Below are 19751 nucleotides of genomic sequence, written 5' to 3' on the forward strand. Positions count from 1 at the left end.
ACTACAACCTGAACTTCTGTATTTCCCATTGAACCTATACAAGTTGATCTGGCTTGTCAGTGGCTCACACCTGAAGAAAAGGAATGGCACCATCAGTGCCATCTGTGCTTCTATTGTGGTGAACCTGATCATGCCATCTTGACCTGCCCAGTTTGAACGCCAAGGAGCTTGAGGAAACATGCCAGTCCAGACATGGTGCGGGGAACCAGCCTGGTCCTTGAGGGAAGAGAATTTCCTTAGTCCTCACTGAGATGCACCCTGATCCCCATTCAAGGGCTTCCCCTTTGCAGGTGCCTATCCAGCTGCACATCCTGGGGGAGCCCTGGTATATCCCCCTCCAACAGGCCTTCATCGATTTGGGAGCAGCTGACAATTTAGTGGATGCAACTACAGGCTCAGGCCCCCCAGATTCCCTTGTGACACAAGGGCACGTTAGACATAATTGAAACTATTGATGGCTCCCCACTGTCTTCAGGTCTGGTTGTGGAGGAGACTGTCCCCCTGGAGGCCATTATTCAGGGACCCAGAGAAATAATTCCATTTTTCATGATCCATTCCCTGCATTTTCCCCTGATCCTTGGCATCTTCTGGCTAACTCTTCAGGATCTTCTCATTCATCATTGAGAACAGAAGGTCACTTTCCTTTGAGAATTCTGCCAATGGCATGGCCGGGGACTAGTAAGTGTTGCACCCAGGTCCAAGAAGGTTCAGGTAGGTTTAGCCATCTGCATCAAAACACCTACTGAGGGAATTATAGGACTCCCCACCCAAGTACCACGACTATGCTGATGACTTTGAAAAGAAGAATGCAGAAAGCCTCCCCCCACATTGGCACTATGATTGCCCCACAGAACTCCAGCCAGGGTGAAGATACCATTTGGGAAGATCTTCGCAATGTCAGAGCATGAACTGGCAGTGTTGTGAGAGTACCTCCAAAAGAACCTGGCCTGGGGATTCATCCTCAGGTCAACTTCACCAGCCGGTGCCCCAATCCTTTTTGTAAAAAAAAAAAAGGATGGCAGCCTCCATCTCTGTGTTGATTACAGAGTCATAAATCAAGTAACAATCTGGAACCATTACCCAACACCCCTAATACCTGAGTTGTTAGACTGCGTGGGGGCTTCCTACATATTCACTAAACTGGATCTGCGGGAAACTTACACTCTCATCCGTATCCAAGAAGGGGATGAATGGAAGACCATCTTTCGGACCTGCAATGGCCATTTTGAATATTTAGTCATATCATTAGGATTGACTAATGCCTCAGCAACATTCCAGCAAGTCATTAATGATGTGCTATGAGACCCACTGGACCAGTCTGTAGTGGTATACTTAGATGATATATTAATCTTCTCGCATGATAGGTACCAACACACCGCTCACATCTGCACCGTGCTGGAGAGACTACGACAACATACTGTCACGGACTCACAGATCGTGCCCACTCTTTGCCCCGTGCGGTCCGTGGGGGGTGCCCCTGTTAGTGAGACAGCCCTTCTCGGGGGTCCACTCTCTCTCGGGGTCAGGCCCCTCCACCTCCTGGAGCTGCACCTCTCTGAGCCTTAGCACACCTGTTTCTTGCCGTGGGCCCCCTCAGGGAGTCCACTCGCTCTGGACCCCAGGGGCCTCCACCCCCAAAGGGGTTGATGCAACCCTGTTCTCTAGACCTGAGTGACTCTCAGCCAGCATAAAACAGGAGGATTTATTGAGAGTTGAACACAGCACAGGAAACTCTCAGGGCCTAAGGCCTGGCCTCCCTCAGCCCAGCACATCCCAGTCTCTCTGCATCCAGGTGGGCTCTGCCTGCTCCCCCTCTCCAGCCCAGAGCCCCCCTGCTTCCCAGCTGGGCATCTGAGATCACCGGCCCCAGGCCCCGCCTCTGTCCATTGTCTTCTCTCCAGGTAAACAGGGTCGTAAACCGGGGTCTCCTCTCCTCGCTTCTGTCCTCTGGCTGGAACCGGCTGGTTAGGTCACTGGGTCCTCACTCTGCAGCCCATTGTCTGCCCACTGGCCAGAACTGGCTGTGTCTCCTCAGCTGGGTCTCTGGGTCACCAGGTCATCAGTCTCTGGGGTATCCATCCTCCAGGCCATCGGCAGGGTCCCCAAGTCATCTCGCCGGTCCTCTGCAAAACAAACTCCCTCTCTCCTCACCTCGTTAAACCAGTAACACCCAGGGAAACTGAATCCCACCCCCTCTGCATGCAAACCATTGAAAACCACAGAAAACAAGAAACCCCCCCACTTCGTCACACATACGTAAACTCAAAAAGAGTTCACTTGAACATACCTCATCTGAGTTTCTTGATTTCATCCTGTCCCCGGAAGTAATCAAGATGGATCCACAGAAGGTCTAGGCTGTCTGTGACTGGGCAGCCCCCTGGAATATGTTCAACCTACAACATTTTCTGGGTTTTGCAAACTTTTTTTGGCGCTTCATCTCCAATTTTTCAAAACAAGCCAAGGCCCTCACTGCTCTGCTCCAGAAGAATGTCCAATTCCACTGGTTGCCTGAGGCCCAGGATGCATTTGAATAGCTAAGGCTTGCCTTCACCATTGCTCCAATATTGGCCCACCCAGACATAACACAAGTGTTCATTCTGGAAGCCAATGCCTCTCATACAGCAACAGGGGCTGAGGCATGGACTCAAGCAAATACTGCAACTCATTGCCTACTACTCAAGGAAGAACAGGAGTACTTATGGCACCTTAGAGACTAACAAATTTATTAGAGCATAGAGTTGGTAAGACAACTCCCACCTGTTTATGCTCTCTGTATGTGTGTATATATATCTCCTCAATATTTATTCCACTCTATATGCATCCGAAGAATTGGGCTGTAGTCCACGAAAGCTTATGCTCTAATAAATTTGTTAGTCTCTAAGGTGCCACAAGTACTCCTGTTCTTTTTGCGGATACAGACTAACACGGCTGCTACTCTGAAACTACTCAAGGAAGCTCACCCCCACTGAGTGAAACTATGAGATCTTGGACAAAGAGCTCTTGGCAATTAACACTGCCTTTGAGGAGTGGCAACACTATTTGAAAGAGGCTCATCATCTGGTCCAAGTATTTACCAATCACAAGAATCTGGAGTACCTGCACAGGGCCAAGACCCTAAATCAACGACAGCTCCTATGGGCCCTATTCTTCTCCCAGTTCAACTTTACCTTGACCTACCACCCTGGAACCAAAAATGGTGAGGCTGATGCCTTGTCCCAAAGGCGTGACCCTGTCCCATTGTCAGCGGTTGGCTGTGTGTTCTGGGCTGTCAGTACCAACTAATGGTGATATTCCAGGGTGTAACACCCAATGACAAGAGTTCCGGGCCACTTAACCTAGCAGTTACAGTTCGGGATGTGTCGGGGAGGGGGTTGGTGAACCCGGCCCACCCTACTCCACCAGGTACCGGCCCAGGGCCCTTCAAAACAGTAGCCCCTGTGTTGAGCCTAGGATCTGGTACCCTTAAGCGCATTCCCTAGGTTACTTCCTCCCCTTGTTTTGGTCCCTCCGTCATCATAGTGGGTTGTACTGGGGGTCCTTCCTGTGTTCCTCTCCGGTCTGTCTCTGAAGTATCTTCTGCTGATGACAGTGAGTCGTCACCCTTGGCTCCCATTGTTGAAGGGTCTCCTGTGGCTCAGCTACAAGGCTCGGTCCTGGCAACGTGGAGCCCTGGCAGTTTCCCAGCAGGAGGGTACTGCACCCAACTGCTCTCCTCACTCAGCCCAGAATGAGCTGAGCTGCTCCCTTTTGAATGCTTCTGCCACTGGGAGCATGCCCAGCAGAAGCAAGGGGGCATGGCTTCCTGCATCCAGAATAGTTTCTTAACCCTCGCCTTCCCCGTGCGGGGTTGATACAGCCTGTCACACCCATGAGTCCCCAGTCTGGAATCAGCTCACATTCTCAAGTCACATAATTTCCTCAACCCAATCCACCACCAAGACCTGCTCACAGCCATCCACTCTGCCTCTGGAATTTCACCCAACGAGATAGCCATTGCCAACTGAGAACCACATGACACCCGGGAGTGGATCATGTTCATAAGGGACTGGATCTGTATTTCCCCCAGACTTCAAGAACAGTGGTTCTTCAACTGTGCCACGACACCACTGTGGCAGGACACTTGGGGTGATATATAACCCAATGACTAATGTCCCAGTACTTCTGGTGGCCCTGTATGCTCCCCACAATAGAGACCTTTGCCGCTTCCTGCCAGGTTTGTGCTTGCACCAAGATCCCAAGCCAGAGACCCTGCAATCTCCTTTGGAAACCTGTCTCAGCCCTGAGAGGCCATTTCCTTGGACTTTGTGGTGGAAATACCAGAATCCGGTGGTTTTACTACCATTGCGAATCGCTTTTCAAAAATGGACCACTTCATTCCCTTCTCAGGTTTACCCTTTGCAGGGGAAACCACCTGGCTCTGGACAAACAACATATTCCATCTTCATGGGGTCCTGGATCACATCACTTCTGACTGGGGCTCCCAGTTTACTGCCCACTTCTGGCATGAGGCCCTACGTCTATTAGGGGTCTGTGTGCATCTGTCCTGTGCCTACTACCCTCAGTCAAATGGCCAAACTGAAAGAATCAACCAGATTCTAGAGCAATACCAACAATGCTACACCAATCATCATGAGGACAACTGGTCCACACTATTACCATATGCTGAGTTCTCGGGTAATAATACAGACCATGCATCCACAGCCCCTTCTTTTTCAACTATGGGTACCATCCCCGATTTCACCCACAACTACCCACATCCTCCCCCAACCCATCGGCCTTGGACCAACTAGAGCACATCCATCCCTCCCCAAAAGAGGTGAAAGGACACCTTGAGAATTCAAAGGAGGATTACAAAAAGCATGTGGACAAGCATAGCCAACAAGGGCCTGCCCACTCCATAGGACAAAAGGTATGGCTTTCTACAGAACACCTCTGCACAGACAGGCCCTCTTGGAATCTAGACCACTGGTTCCTTGGCCTGTACCAGATTTGGCAACTTGGTCACCTTTGAGCTCTGTAGAACAGATGAATGAATTGTTTTTAATTGTTCACTTTATTAATGTAACTTCATAAGTAAAGTTTTATGAATGAAACAATATTCATTCATAAAACCGGTTACCCCAATAACTGGCTAATTAACAATTAAGATGCTTGTTAAGAGTCATAGCTGTTCAGTCAGCTGCCTTTGTAAATTTCACTATCAATCCAATTCCTGCTTAAATCACTGAGACTTGCACTGTTTCAGTATTGTAACTTCAGTTCACCATTTATTACACTTGCCTACAGTGTAACTTCTGTTCACTGTTTGCCATCCATTATACTTGTCTATATTGTAACCTCTGTTCACTGTTTGCCATATTGTAATTCAAACCCCATTTTAAAACGCTTACTCCATTTTGTAAGGGCTTGCTGCAACCTTCATTTTTGCAAACCCTGCTGTAATCTTATTAGTTTAGTTTAGATGTGTGAAAGAGGTATGTGTGGATGATGGAATCAACCTCCAGCCCCAGCCTGTCCTGATTAAATAAAGTTCAAACACCAACGGCTGAAGATGCAGACAAGAGCCCTAACAAAGTAAGAAGAATCCACCCTAAAAAGAAAAGGTACAATAAAAGGAAGATCAAAGCCCGGTCGAGTCTAAAAGTCATGTCTGCAATTGACAGGTGATCAATCACCAAACCTGGAGGCAGCGTGACACAGCAAGACCTATAGACTCTGGATTCAAACTAAAGCCTACAAAAAGGATGGGTGAGACGGAAAACTTTGGAGGAGGGTAACATTCTGCTGCCAACATGGAAGGGCATCGGTGCATGCCCAACAGAGACCCAGCTCGTCCTTGTGCCCGGCTTTCCTGGCCAGTTATCGCCACAAGCTACAAACCCAAGCTGCAAACTCAAGCCACAGACTCAAGCAGGACTGGTAACTATGCAGCAGCTGCAGAACATCTGATGGATGTGTGTGTGTGTAAATGTGTGTGTGTGTGTGTGTATAGGTATTAGGTATAATGTATGTGTATAAGGATTAAGATATTAGTTATTGGTCATAAATCAAATTGTTATCATAATAAATGTGGCATCTTTATCTTGTCCCCTTTAATAAGATCCATCTAGTTTTTCTTGGTATAACAGCTCCCGCTTCCTCAGAGTCCACCCTGCATTCCATGTCTCACTTCTCAAGCCCTACACTGAGAACACATTTCCCCATAGAGCCCAATCACTGCCCCCACCAGTGCAAGCACAAGATCAGGAGGAATACATTGTTACAAAGTCCTTGATTCCAAGTCTAGCGGGATAATTCATGGTACCTGATGGAGTGGGAAGATTACAGCCCAGAGGAACACACTTAGGAGCCAGCTGTGAATGTTCATGCTCCCGCCCTGGTTTGGGTCTTCCGTAGGAGCCATCCTGAGAAACCTGGACCCGTTTTACCCAGAGAGCACCCTAGGGAAGTGGGTGATGTCATGACCCACGGGCCTTGAACCTGGGTCCACAGGAGCATCCATACTCCAACCCGCCACTTGGTAGCCTGCTGACAACTGCTTACCCATGAAGCCCAGCCCCAGTTTTAGGCTCTGCCCCTAAGGTCCTATTGGCAGAGACCCAAAGCAGCCAATTGGCCAGTGGTCCTACTTAAGTCAGCAGCAGAAGCAGGAAGCTGTCTGAACAATTGAATTCTGTCCTGCTCCTGCCATCCTGACCTGGCTTGACTCCTGGTCTCTGACTTGTGGTTTTGATCTCCAGTTTGTCTTCTGCCTCTGACTCCTGACCTAGCAGACTCTCGACGCCTGTTTTGTGACTGTGGACTCTGGCTCTGAACACTAGGTCTGTCTGCCCACGACCTGGCCATGACACAGGGCAGGATTAGCGTATGCTAGGGCTAAGGTTGCTAACCCTTCGGGATTGTCCTGGAGTCTTCAAAAATTAAAGATTAATCTTTAATTAAAGATTATGTCATGTGATGAAACCTCCAGGAATATGTCCAACCAAAACTGGCAGCCCTGTCTGGGGCGCTAGGCTCATCCTGACAGCAGCAGTGCCAATTTGCACTTGCTCAAAGTTCCATAGGTTGCAGAGCTGGGTGGGGGGCATGGCCCCACCACTGTGAAGCAATGGGGCCATACTCAATCAATATGGCTACTGCTGGAGAGTCCAGAGCATTGCTCCAGCTGCGTGGACTCAGTGCCACTGAAATTTGACTTGGCCACCCCTCTGTACAGATGGGGGTGAGGGGGCAGGGGGCAGCTGGGCCAACTGGTGTTGGGCCCTGGCACATGGGCTGTCTGCTCCTGAATGGTGGAACGCAGTGGAGTTTGCTGAAAACTCGACTTCTGGTGGCACTGTCTCATGGACTGTGAGTAAGACAGAGAGCAGATTCCCCAGCTGAGACCTGGGGTTCCTGTAGGAGGAGTGAGGGGATGAGCAGGGCCTGGAGCGGGGATTGGAATGGGGTCCATCTGTGGGGTGGGGAGAGTGGGGACTGGAATCCCCCCCTAAATCTGAATTGTTGCCACTCCCTTACAGGGCCCCCTGTGGCCCCTACCTGCTCTGTGGCCCTGGCCTCTACCTGAAGTGATGGTAGCAGGCTTGTGTTGCACTGAACACTGCCCACACTGCTGTTTCCTATCATATTGTTATGCTGGAAGGCGTTAATGGCTGCCACCAAGTGTGTCTTTAATCTACAGATAAGGCCCTACTTAATTTGCGATATTGTAGATCCTGCAATATTAGGTTTCCACTGGAATTTTGATTTTAATTAGCTTACTTTGCACAGTCCACAATTTTCCATACATTTAGAGGTTTGCAACATACACTTCTTTCCCCATTAGTACAGTAGAACGCCATTTATCCAAGCTGATAGTGGCTGGAGCTCAGGCTGCCAGCCCCGCACATTAATGACTGTAATAGCGTTGCAGCAAAAAGTCTGGTTATCAAAAAAATTCGCAGGCCTAACATAATACTTGAATGTTTATATTGTTCCAGCAATTTTTTCTTAAACAAATAGGTCTTCTCTGGCTTTTCCAAATTACCACAATTAATAAAGGTTCATTACTACTTTTCTGTGATTTTCCATGTCTTGTCCACAACTCAGCTGCAATTATTTGACAATCATCCTGCAATTCAAATAGGGCTTTTATCTATCTATCATTTACAGACCTGGAGGGAGTTGATGGGTGTGCTAGGCATCCTTCATTTGGCTTGAACGGAGGGAGCAATGAAATGGTCCTTTGTGGGGAAAGATATAAAATTAACATGGTGCACATTACATGGATAAAAGCTGGCTGATAGGTCTTAATATGTAATTGTAAACAGGGAATCATCACTGAACAGGTGTGTTTCTAATGAGGTCCTGCAGCAATCTGGTTTTGGCCAGGTCTGCACTACCACTTAGTTCAGTATAACTTATGTTGCTCAGGGATGTGAATAAACCACGTAAGTTACACTGACCTTAGCGTCAGTGTGGACAGTGGGAGAGCTACTGCCTCTCACAGATATTGATTTATTATTCATGGACATGTCTTCTCCAGATAGGCTGCAGTGGTGCAGTGTGACACTGTAGTGCTTCTAGTGTAGACGAGCCCTAACATTTTTATGAATGACCTGGGTAAAATCATCACTGATAAAGTTTGCAGATAACACAAAAATTGGGGAGTGGTAAATAATGAAGAGGACAGGTCACTGATACAGAGCATGGTGGATCTCTTGGTAAGCGGGGTGCAAGCAAACAATATGTATTTTAATATGGCAAAAAGTAAATGTATACATCTCATAGACTGTAGGCCATATTTCCACAACATGGGACTCTATCCTGGGAAGCTGTGACTCTGAAAAAGATTTGGGGGTCAGCTGCGGGTCGCTCCCGGTGCGATGCTGTGGCCAAAAGTGCTAATTTAATCCTGGGATGCATAAAGAGGGGAATCGCAGTAGGAATAGAGATTATTTTACCTCTGTACTTGTCACTAATGCGACTGCTGCTGGAATCCTGTGTCCAGTTCTGGTGTCCACAATTCAAGAAGAATGTTGATAAATTGGAGAGGGATCAGAGAAGAGCCATGAGAATGATTAAAGGATTAGAAAACAGGCCTGATAGTGATAGACTCAAAGAGCTCCATTTACTTAGTTTAACAAAGGGAAGGTTAAGATTACGATCCACAAATATCTACATGGGGAACAAATATTTAATAATGGGCTCTTCAATGTAGCAGAGAAACACCATCCAGTGTGTGGAAGTTGAAGCTAGACAAATTCAGACTGGAAATAAGGTGTAAATTTTTATCAGTGCAGGTAATTAACCAGTGGATCAATTTACCAAGGACTGTGGTGGATTCTCCATCACTGGTCATTTTAAAATAAAGATTGGGATGTTTCCCTAACAGCTCTGCTCTAGGAATTATCTGGGGGCAGGTCTCTGGCCTGGGTTCCAGGGGGTCAGACTAGATGATCACCTTGGTCCCTTCTGGCCATGTGATCGCTGAATCTCTGAATGTAGGAATAGCTAAAACAATGGAGGCTGCCTCCCATGGCCTGGGGAGCCTGGCAGAGCCTGAGCCAAAGCTAAGCCACATGGGCTGAGGAGTTTCAACACAGGGGCTGTGGCACTGATTGGTTGCAGTGGTGTGTGTCTGTATGTGAGGCAGAAAGCCAAGGAGCAGACAGCGCAAGAGAAGCAGTTGGGAGCATGGCCCTGGGAGGGATCACAGACAGAACTCCTGGTCTGGGGGCACAGGGCTGGCTGGAGAGGCAGACTTGGAAATTGAGAGTGAGGAAACTGTTCTTTGTAAATAAACAGGATTCCCAGACTCATGGAATGAATTTCTCCTCCTAACGGAAACAGCCTGGCACGGCCCCAAACACTGGTTAATCACTTGGGTCCAAAGGAGCAACAATCTACTCACTAACCTTAGAACAACAGGGTTTATTGACTGGAAGCAGCCGATCATGTTGGCTTTGAAAAGGAGTTTGCCCAGAGGGTTTTTTTACTTTCATGAGTGCAGAGAGTTTTGTGACTTCAGTAAAATGATGTATGATCCCAGAAACAAGGGTTTCAAGAGCAAAGGGAAGGTGAGACCCCAGTTAGGAAGGAACGGGCAAGGCAGGTAGATCGATCCTGGCTGGAAGGGCCCTGGCAATGCAGGCAGATACCCTGTGTCTCAGAACCGAGGAGCTGCTCTTTGGAGTCTCTTCCACTCAGTTTATCTGGGGTCTAATCCAGCCATCACAAGCAGCAGTCTGTTGGGGACTATGGTCCTAGGTCATTTCCCTGAAGTTTCCTAGCAGAAACCATGCTAAAGGGAATGGCTGCTTGGCATAGGCGCCGACTCCGTGGCTCCTTGGGGCTGGAGCACCCATGGGGAAAAATTGGTTGGTGCTCAGCACCCACCAGCAGCTCCCCACCCCCCTGCCCAGCTCACCTCTGCCCCGCCTCCGCCTCCTCCCCTGAGCACGCCATGTGCCCGCTTTTTCCTCCTAGCTCCCAGCGCGTGCGCTGCGAAAAAGCTGTTTCGTGGGGCTGGAAAGGAGGAGGGGGAACATGGTGCGCTTGGGGAAGAGGCGGGGCCGGGGCCAGGATTTGGGGAAGGGGTTGAATAGGGGCAAGGAGGGGGTGGAGTTGGGGCGGAGACTTTGGGGAAGGGATTGGAATGGGGGAAGGGCGGGGGTGGGGAAAGGGTGGAGTCGGGGCGCGGGGAAAGTTGGCGCCTATGCTGCTCGAAGGGAGGAAGGGAATCAGATCTTTTCCACTCTTTCTGTTTGTTAATACCGTAGCCCTCGAGCAGAATGCGATTTTCTTTGATTTATTTTCTATTTAAACTTATTCACAAAGTTCTTGGCCCATAGTCTGGAAGTTCAGGCAGCCGTGGGTAATTTGATTGGACCCACAGAACTCCAGGTTTGATCCTGTTCCCTGATTGGATCAGTGTAACCAGAGAAAAGCTCAGGTCTGTGAGTTCAGAATTTGCTTTCCCCAAATATATTCCACTAGTTGCTTAACATTCTCTTTCCGCCCCCATTCAGGCTGGCAGCACTGTCACTCGGTTGTGCACAGGAAGCAAAGCAGCACCAGTGTATTCCGTGGAGCATTCATCAGCTCTGCTGAGTTATTCACCCCGCGCTAAGCAGTGAATCCTTTCTCTCCGAGATCCGAGCTGGAAACAGGCTTGTTTCACTGGGCGGAAATGCCTCTCTGCAGCCTGGGCACCCAACGCGCCATCGAACCTGCCCCCCCTTCCGTTCCGAGAGCGGATCTGAAAACAGCAGGGTTATGAGAACCTCATGGCTGCGGCACAAACATAACAGGGTTATGGGAATCTGTTAGTTGAGACACAAGCAAACAAATGGGGGAAGCTAGACAATTTGTCCCTGATCTCGTCACACGGTCCCTCTGCTAGTGACTGGGGCTCTGGGAAAGCAGCAAGTCGCTCTGCCTCTGGGTCACAGCCCCAGCCTCGGGTGTGAGGGTCTGTCAGGTTGTGTTAGTAACACGCTGACACTATCTTGGTGGAGCTGCTGGCCACTGCTATCCTTGGTTTGAAGGGGCAGACAGCTGAGTGCTGCTGCACTAATGTTGGGACACAGGGCTGAGCTCCCATTTGTGGCTGGTTCCTGAGCAGCCATGGCTGGCTCCTGGCTGAGGCCCTCACGCTCAGCTCTGGGCCCCGCAGTACCAGGAACAGGTTGACCAAGAGGAGCCACCAAACACTCAGGGGGCCGGAGGGGCAGCGTTATTTGGAAGAGCTGAATCGGCCTAGCTCGGCCCCAGGGAGGCCTGATAAGGGCCTAGCACTTACCAGCGACTGGAGGAGGCCCCAGGGTTAGTAACCAGGAGCAAATATTAGGACAGAAAAGAGTTAGGCTGATTATCAGGACCAGCCTGGCTGCTGGTGGGGTGGAGGATATGGAGCTCCCTGCCCAGGGGAGGCTGGGAGCTCTATCAATTGGGGCATTTCACACTGGACTCCACCACACCTGAGCTAGTGTACAAGTGGGGCTGATCCTACCCTGGCCCACGGGGGCGCAGCAGCTGGGCTGTCTGATGGGGTCACAGCAGGGCCCTGGCTTCACTCACTCTCCCCTCTGTCCGATTTCACTCCATGTCCTTTCCCCTTCCAGGCGGGACGTCCTGGATCTTGTCGCAGGGAAGCGGAACCGGCTCCAACTTCACGGGCATTTTAGGGTCTGATCCAGAGTCCATTGGAATCAATGGAAAGACTCCCAATGACTTTCGTGGGCTTTGGATCAAGCCTCTAATGACCATGGTTTGGGCCAGGAGGAGCTTCATTAACTAAACCCAACAGCGAGCAGGTGCCGGCTTGTCCGTAGGCCACCTGGGGAAGTATTCGTAAGCACAAAATGCTGGAAAAAAAAGGGAGCTTTAAAATGACATCCCCAGCATGGTCCATGCACCAGCAGCCTTGCCAAGGACTCTCTAGCTCAGGGTTTTATACTGCTGCCCATCCCCATAGTATCTGGGCTCTCACAGTGGGGAATTAGCTGATATTAAGCATTTCCACTCATATACAGGATCTCGCACATTTCTCTGATGATAGTTAATTATTACAGCTCTGCTTCTTGCTGAGGTCAGAATGCTGAGCTTGTGACATCACAGTCTTTCCTATAGCAACAAGCTGATGTTATAAAGAGAGGATTGAGCTTACAGCAGGTTCAGACAGAGGGAGAAGCCCAGGACAGAGGAAGCCCTTCTTTAAAGGCAATACCTGCCCAGGCAATATGGGATGAGAGCAGCAGTGAATGTTCCTGGTTGTATAACAAGTTCTTGGTCTGTATTTGCTCCAGCAGGTGAGTGACTAACACCAGCAGCACGCAGCCCTGCCAGCTGATTCTGATCAGGGGTGACGCAGGTGAGGAGAGAGAGTGAATGAAATGTGATGTCAGGGAATTATGGCTGCCCTGCTACTTGGGAGCTCTCAGTGGCTCTGTGGAGCAGCTTTTCTACAGGGCACCTCAGCAGGGCCAGTTCTAGGTTTTTTGCCGCCCCAAGCAAAAAAATTTTTGGCTGCCCCCCACCCCAGACCTGGGCTCTCCCCTCCCCTGCTCCTTGCTGCCCCAGCCCTGGGCTCTTCCCCCCAACCTGCACCCTCCTGCTGTCCCAGCCCTGGGTCACTGGTAACTCGCTCCCAGGGCGGGTCGTTCAGCAGGAATTTTGGATGTGCACAGAACACAGACAGGATTGGTTCCCATATGGTTACAGAACTGCAGTAAAGTGGAACAATTTTCAGCTTGTGTGATTGGAGGATGTCTGGATGCATATTATAAGACTGTCCTACATAAATGAGGAAAAGTTGAGGTGCCTTTATTATTCTTTTGTTCCACTCTTTGTTTCTATAGGGAATTTGCCAATGCAATCACTGTCTTCCTTTTAAACAAATAAAACTAAAAAAAAAAAAGCAATGACTGTTGAAAATAGCAATTCCAGTCCTAAAAATCACTGGGAAGCATTGCTCGCTCAATTGTATCCTACTTTTTCTACAGCAAGTTACAGTGGATCAGTATATCTGAATTGGGGGAAATGAAGTAACAGCTGCCCAAATTGAGCTTGAGCACTCATGAATTTTGAGGGTGTTCAAATCTGGAAGGCAGGTGCTAGATTCCCTTTCTGAATATTAGCTATATCTGGAGAGGAAAAGTCAATTTCTGCTTCCATGGCTCAGAAGTGGAATTCCTCCTACGTGCCTGGTACTGTATCTAAAGCCGCCCAGGTCCTCTAGCAGAGCCTCCCCTCCCTTACTTTTCATTTTAAAGTCTAGTGGGATCCACATACCTCCCTTGCTAGGCTTCAGATAGAGAGGTGCACTGTCCCTTTAGTCCACCCAATTCCTTCTTTGGGGGCTGCAAGGTGAGGTCACACCAGTATCCCTAATCCAGTCTGGGGAAGTCTTCTGAAGGGGATATCTGGGGAAAGCCTTCTACTCCTTGGGCTGGGCACACTTGTCCCCCACTCACAGTGCCACCCCGTTCTAGCAGCCAGCTCTCCGTTCACAGCAAGCTGCAGCATGGCTCAGCTACCTCACTCCCTCCCCCTCCCTTTCCTGTTGAAGGCTGCCAAGGGATTGCTGGGAAATGTAGTTCTTTCCCTGCTCCAGGGCTGGCTCTATAGGCAGGGAGCTAGACAAGGAACTACAGCTCCCAGGGTCCCATGGGTTCTCCGCTTCTGCAGCGTTGCGAGAGGGGAGGAAGTGAGTTAAAAAAAAAAAAAAAAAAAAAAGGATGGCCAGAATGCCGCCCTCTGCAAATGTGCTGCCCCAAGCACCTGCTTGTTTTGCTGGTGCCTAGAGCCGGCCCTGCACCTCAGGGAACACACCTGCTCACTCAGGAGACTGAGCGGCTACACCTAAACATTACCCACTGCACTGCAGAGTGTTGCAATGGGCCCGTGTTGAGAGCACGGCTGGTAATCAAGAGGAGACTGGGCCCAGAAATCAGTGGACCAAAACTGGGGTGTCAGAAACTAGGCCTAATGGGTGGACACAATAATGTGAGGATGGAGGCCTTGAAAAGAGACTTTGAGGGGGGTTCAGATGGAGAGTAGATGGCTGGGAGATTCCTAAGGGAAGGGCTGGCGGGCTCCTGCTTCGCTCCAGAGACTTTGTCCATTCGGGAGCCTCGAGGGTCATCCTGACTCTCAGGCCTTGGCATGCCAGTGGGGATGCCTGCTGTGATTGTTGGGCCTACAAAACATACACCCGATTGTGAGTTCAAATAGGAAAGGTCAGTGAAAGGTCATAAGATGCCACAATAACCTATCATTTTTGCCTACTTGGCCATTAATCATGAAAAATAGGTCAAGCTATTTATGATGTTGAATGTTTTAATCAGATGCAAGAGAACCAGGCAGAGAAACTGGATTAATCTAAATCCAAAAGGCCATGCTGACAGAAGCCACAGACTGTTGAAATGATGCTTGTTAAAATGAGATGATGTGGACCAGCAGTTGAAATGAAATTAGTGTGATGGCTCTTAGGCCCAGAGGGAGGACAAACTAATGAGGGAAACAGGCTATTCCACCCCCCATTCCCTGTATGGGTCCTTAGAGAAAGGGACTTTGGGAGGGGAAGAACAGAAGGAACAGCCGGCGGCTACCAGCGCAAGCTTCACCCTGGTGGCTGCCACCCCACTGTTTCCTGGCGCCCAGGGCCTTTATCATCCTGCTCCAGAGAGAAGTCCTGAGACCAGAGCAGGCCAGTGCGAGGGGCCCAGATGACATGGCCACCCGACCGGCTCCAGCTGAATCCCAACCTCCACCTGGGACGACCGTTACCACCATCTTTGATACTATCTGAAAGGCTGTCAAACCTGGGGGATTTTCCTAAAACCGATGCAGCAACAGCTCCTGCCCTTCTCAACCAGCGCGCTCTCTTCAGAAAAGGACACACCCCCATCTTCAACACTGCCTCAGAGACTGTCAAGCAACAGGGGTTTCCCTTTAAAACTCTCTCCAGCTGAAGGGAAAGGCAACAAGGGATGCTGTACAGTGACAGCTTGACTTCATACTTTATATTGCAAAGGCTTTAACTGTTTTTCCTTCTTTTCTGTATCTTTAATAAAAGCTTGGAAGGATTTTGAATGGTGAGATTGCCATGGTATTAAGCAGGCTGTGGTCTCTGTATACACCCCCACTCCCTCAGACCTTGTTTAACACTATTTAATGTTTCAGTGATGGGGGTATATTAACACATTTGGTTCATTTATTCCATCTAAATCAGAGGGTTTCAAACGGGGGGTCAGGTCCCCCTGGGGGGCACAGAATGTGTTTGAGAGGAGGGGGCGTGAGAAGCTTTAGGAAAAAAAGCGTACTGCACACATTTTTCCCACAGCACTGAATAACTCCTGAGGTTTGAGGGGGACAGGACATTCATTTTAGACCCTGGCAGCTGTTCAATATGCCATCCTTGCTTCTGCACTGCTGCTGGCAGTGGCACTGCCTTCAGAGCTGGGTGCCTGGCCAGCAGCTGCTGCTCGCTGGCTGCCCAGCTCTGAAGGCAGCACTGCTGCTAGCAGCAGGGCAGAAGTAAGGCTGGCACGGTATGCTGACTATAATAGCTCTGTTTGCATCAATGCCTTGCTGGTTTGCATGTTGATTTTTTTTATCAATATATGAACTTGTGTGGTGGGAGGAGCGGGTGTAAACTGCTACAGACACAAAGAAGGGGGATGCGATCAAATACGTTTGAGAAGCACTGAACTAAATGAATGTAATAGGCCTGACCATCACCACTGCACCAGCGAGATCCCCAGTCAGATATCTGTGAGATCCTGCTCTGTCTTCCCTCCCTCGTGTGTCCCTTTCCATCCCTCACTTTCTTCCTCCTGACCTCTCTCTTTTCTCTCTCTCGGCTTGTCACCTGATCCTGAGCCCAGCTGTACTGCACGGCACCTGCACTCCCAGAGATGACGTGTAACTGTTGATAGTTGGAGGGCAGGTATTTTTAACACACTCCCCCCAAAAATATAAATAAAAATGTAAACGCTGGCAGAAATCGGAGTGTGTGTGGGGGTAGGACGGGACACATGACCCTGCATGCTCTCCCCACGCGTCGCCTCTGCACACAACAGGATGAGACAGTACTGCCCAGCCTGAGAAGTTCCAGTGAAGGAGAGAGACCCGACCAGCACAGCTGGATGCAGTTCCGGGAGGGGGCAGTGAGCCAGGGTCCAGAACAACAGCTGTGATGGCTAACCTGCCAGCCCAGAGCACCCATCCGGGACAGACCAGCCACCTCGTAGCCGGAGAACATTAACAAAAGCCATATTTCCACCACCTTTACTATGCTGTCTCTTCTCCTTTTTGTGTCTGACTGTCAAAAGCAGAGAAGGTAACCCACCGCTCCCACCTCAGCAGCCAAACCCTTTCCCACCCACCAAGGACTGTCTGACTCTCTCTTGCCAAGGGGGTCTCATAGGTTCTGACTGAGCTTGGTTTACAGAACCGCTCAGTAGCAATGCCAATAGGCTTCATGCCTTGTTTTGACACTTTTTCTCTTGTGTATCCTGATCAACACGTCTCCAGTCTTCGGCGTGAATTTCCTAGTGTGTTTGCCATGGGACTAAGCAGGCCGATGTCTCTGCACTCAGAACCCTGAACGTGCTTCACTGTTCAGTGTTGTACAGCACCCCGAGCAATCACACCTGGCTATTGGTGCAGCCTGCTGGGCTCTGCAGCTCCATGGCCCCCCTCTACCACAGCTGCAAATATTTGTTTTCAGTAGCTCTTACTCATAAACCTGTACGGCCCATGAGGTGTTCTTTGCCCTGGCACAGTATTAGTGCTGCCTGCAGAGCAGGGGATATAGCACCTGCAGCTGCTCAGCCATTCGCTTCCTTTGTGCATTCCTGCCCTCCTGGTTCGCTCTGCAGGGGCTGAACATGGCGAAGTAGCTGCTTTGGTACCTCGCCCTCTTGCGGGCTGTTGCACAAACAAGTGGGTGATGTGACAGGCAGGCTGAGCCCTGTCTGTCTGTCTGTCTGTCTGCCTTCCAAACAGCTGGCAAACATTCCAGGAAGCTATAAACACAAACCTGGGGCCAGGCCCATCCCAGAACCAGCTGCCCACTGCAGTCCCTGCCTCAGCACAATGTGAGCTCAGCCACTCTGCACCAGCGGCTGCTCCTCTTCCTGGGTAGCTTAATGTGCGTCGTGCATCGGGCCCACCATTGGCCCCTAGAGTCCCTGCAGCTGCAGCCTTGGTTTGTGTATGAGCTGATTGAGCTGTGCCACGACCATGGCCTCGTCACCCGCCTGGTCATGGCATTGCAGGATCTAGTCCTTGGCTTGGGGTCCTGGAGCCATCGCGCCGAGGGCTCCTGGAACATGCTTTGGCCTCACACGTGTATTCACCCTGGGAGGATGTGTTGGGGATTGGGGGGTGGGGTGGGAGTATTCGTGGGGGGGAGGAGGGGAGCTCATGGGGCCTTCCAAAATATTGGTGGGGGGAGGTTGGAGGAAGGACCCTGCCCCCCCCCCCAACAAGAACACGAGCAGCAAGGAGGAGGGGAGGCAGCTCAGGTTGGGGGAGGGGTTGGTCCAGCAGCGGCAGCCAGTGTTTGGTGACATTCCTGGCCCATGGCCATCAGGGAGGCCAGTGACTTGCCTGGAGAGAGGGCGGGGGTGGGAAGTGCATGCCAGGCACAGCTCCTGGAGATCCGTGGGGCCTGTGACCTGGTCTCCTGCCCCTTGTGGGCAGCAGGGGGCTGTGTCCTCGGGGGGTACGGACACATCAGCAGGAGGTGCTGGCAGTGGCCACAGTGCAGCCTGGATGATGCTTCCATTGGATTTGGGGGTGGAGCAGGTGGGTGGCCTGCCCACAATTTGCTGCATTCCCCAAGCAGGGGGCTGCATGCAGCACACAGAGCCAGCTGGACCATTAGGACCTGGCAGCCTCTGGTTGAAGTGGGCTGGGATGTCAGATTAGCTCCTAGTGGGACAGGGCTATAACAGGCCCCATTCTCCTATCAAGCATTCGTGGGCAGAGGGGCCATGGAGACTAAGCAGCCCCTCCAGGCAGGATCCCAGTGTGCTGGCATGCAGTGTGGGGAGGCGGGCACTGCCATCTCTGCTGGCGTGCAGTGTGGGGAGGCGGGCACTGCCATCTCTGCTGGCGTGCAGTGTGGGGAGGCGGGCACTGCCATCTCAGCTGGTGTACAGTGTGGGGAGGTGGGCACTACCGCTATCATGTCTTATCCTTAATTTTCTTGTAACTGCCTGACTTTTGTGACGCGTGACTTGTACTCACTTAAAATCTCTCGCTTTGTAGTTAATCAATTTATTTTACTGTTTTATCTAATCCAGTGTGTTTAAATTGAAGTGTCGGGGTAACTCCATTTAAGATAATAAGCTGGTGTATCATTTACTTAAAGGAATAATGAACTTAATATATTTGTATTGTCCAGGAGAAGACTGGGCAGTACAGGACTTATGTTTCTGGGGGGAAATCAGGGACTGGGGGTGTGTTGGGGTCACCCTGCATTTTAACCAAGGCTGCTGAGAGCCAGCGTGTAACCTGAGTGTAGCGGCAGGCTGCAGTTACACACAGACACTCAGCGTGGCTTGCATGCTGGAGGGCTGGTTGTGAGCTGCCCGGGTGGGAGCTACTTCAGCAAAGCATTGCAAGGCACCCAAAGTTGCAGGGCACAGGTGACACAGTCTGCTCTTTAGTCTGGACTGCCCCCTGGTACATCACTGTGGTGCAGTGAGCAGGGTTAATGCACAGCTTGTGATTTTAAAGGAGCTTTACCCTTTAAGCACTGATATAGCAGTTTGAAGTGAGTCTCAAGTGTGGTGTTTGGAAACAGTCAAAGAGAGTTTACAGTTTGTTGTTTTCTGTTTGCTTATTTCGGGTAAAGGAAGTAGAAACAGTAAAGGATAAATATGAGCACCAGCGAAACAACCACAAAGCTCCAATCAGCCACATTAGAGAAAGAAGAAAGTGATAAAGAATGCGAACTCCAAAAGTAGCAAGCGGAGACAAGAAGCAAAGAGCAGAAAGCTGCCCACTGGTGAGCCATGAAGCTGAAGGAAAAAGAAACAATCACCCTCCAATGAGCCCTAGAAGCCGAGAAGCAAAAAGAAGAGAGAGAAGCTGCTGCCCATAAATGAACCATGGAGCTGAAAGAGAAAGAGGCCCTAGAAGAGGAAAACGAGAGGAGGTATAGTCTGGACATGATGGAAAAACATGGACAGATCCCAGCATCACCAGTCTCTCCATCCAATCAAGGAACCCTCAGCTTGGACAAGTTGTGTCCT

General features: G+C 50.2%; 1 long non-coding RNA gene across 1 annotated transcript; it reads left to right on the plus strand.

Annotated features, from left to right (window-relative positions):
• Positions 1–9883: 9883 nt before the first annotated feature.
• On the plus strand, positions 9884–15509 carry LOC128827268 (uncharacterized). Its single transcript, XR_008442950.1, has 3 exons — positions 9884–10058; positions 11010–12853; positions 14829–15509. It is a non-coding gene; the product is annotated as an uncharacterized LOC128827268 (long non-coding RNA).
• Positions 15510–19751: the final 4242 nt, after the last annotated feature.

Source organism: Malaclemys terrapin, chromosome 21 (genome assembly GCF_027887155.1).
Source record: "Malaclemys terrapin pileata isolate rMalTer1 chromosome 21, rMalTer1.hap1, whole genome shotgun sequence".
NCBI lineage: Eukaryota > Metazoa > Chordata > Testudines > Emydidae > Malaclemys > Malaclemys terrapin.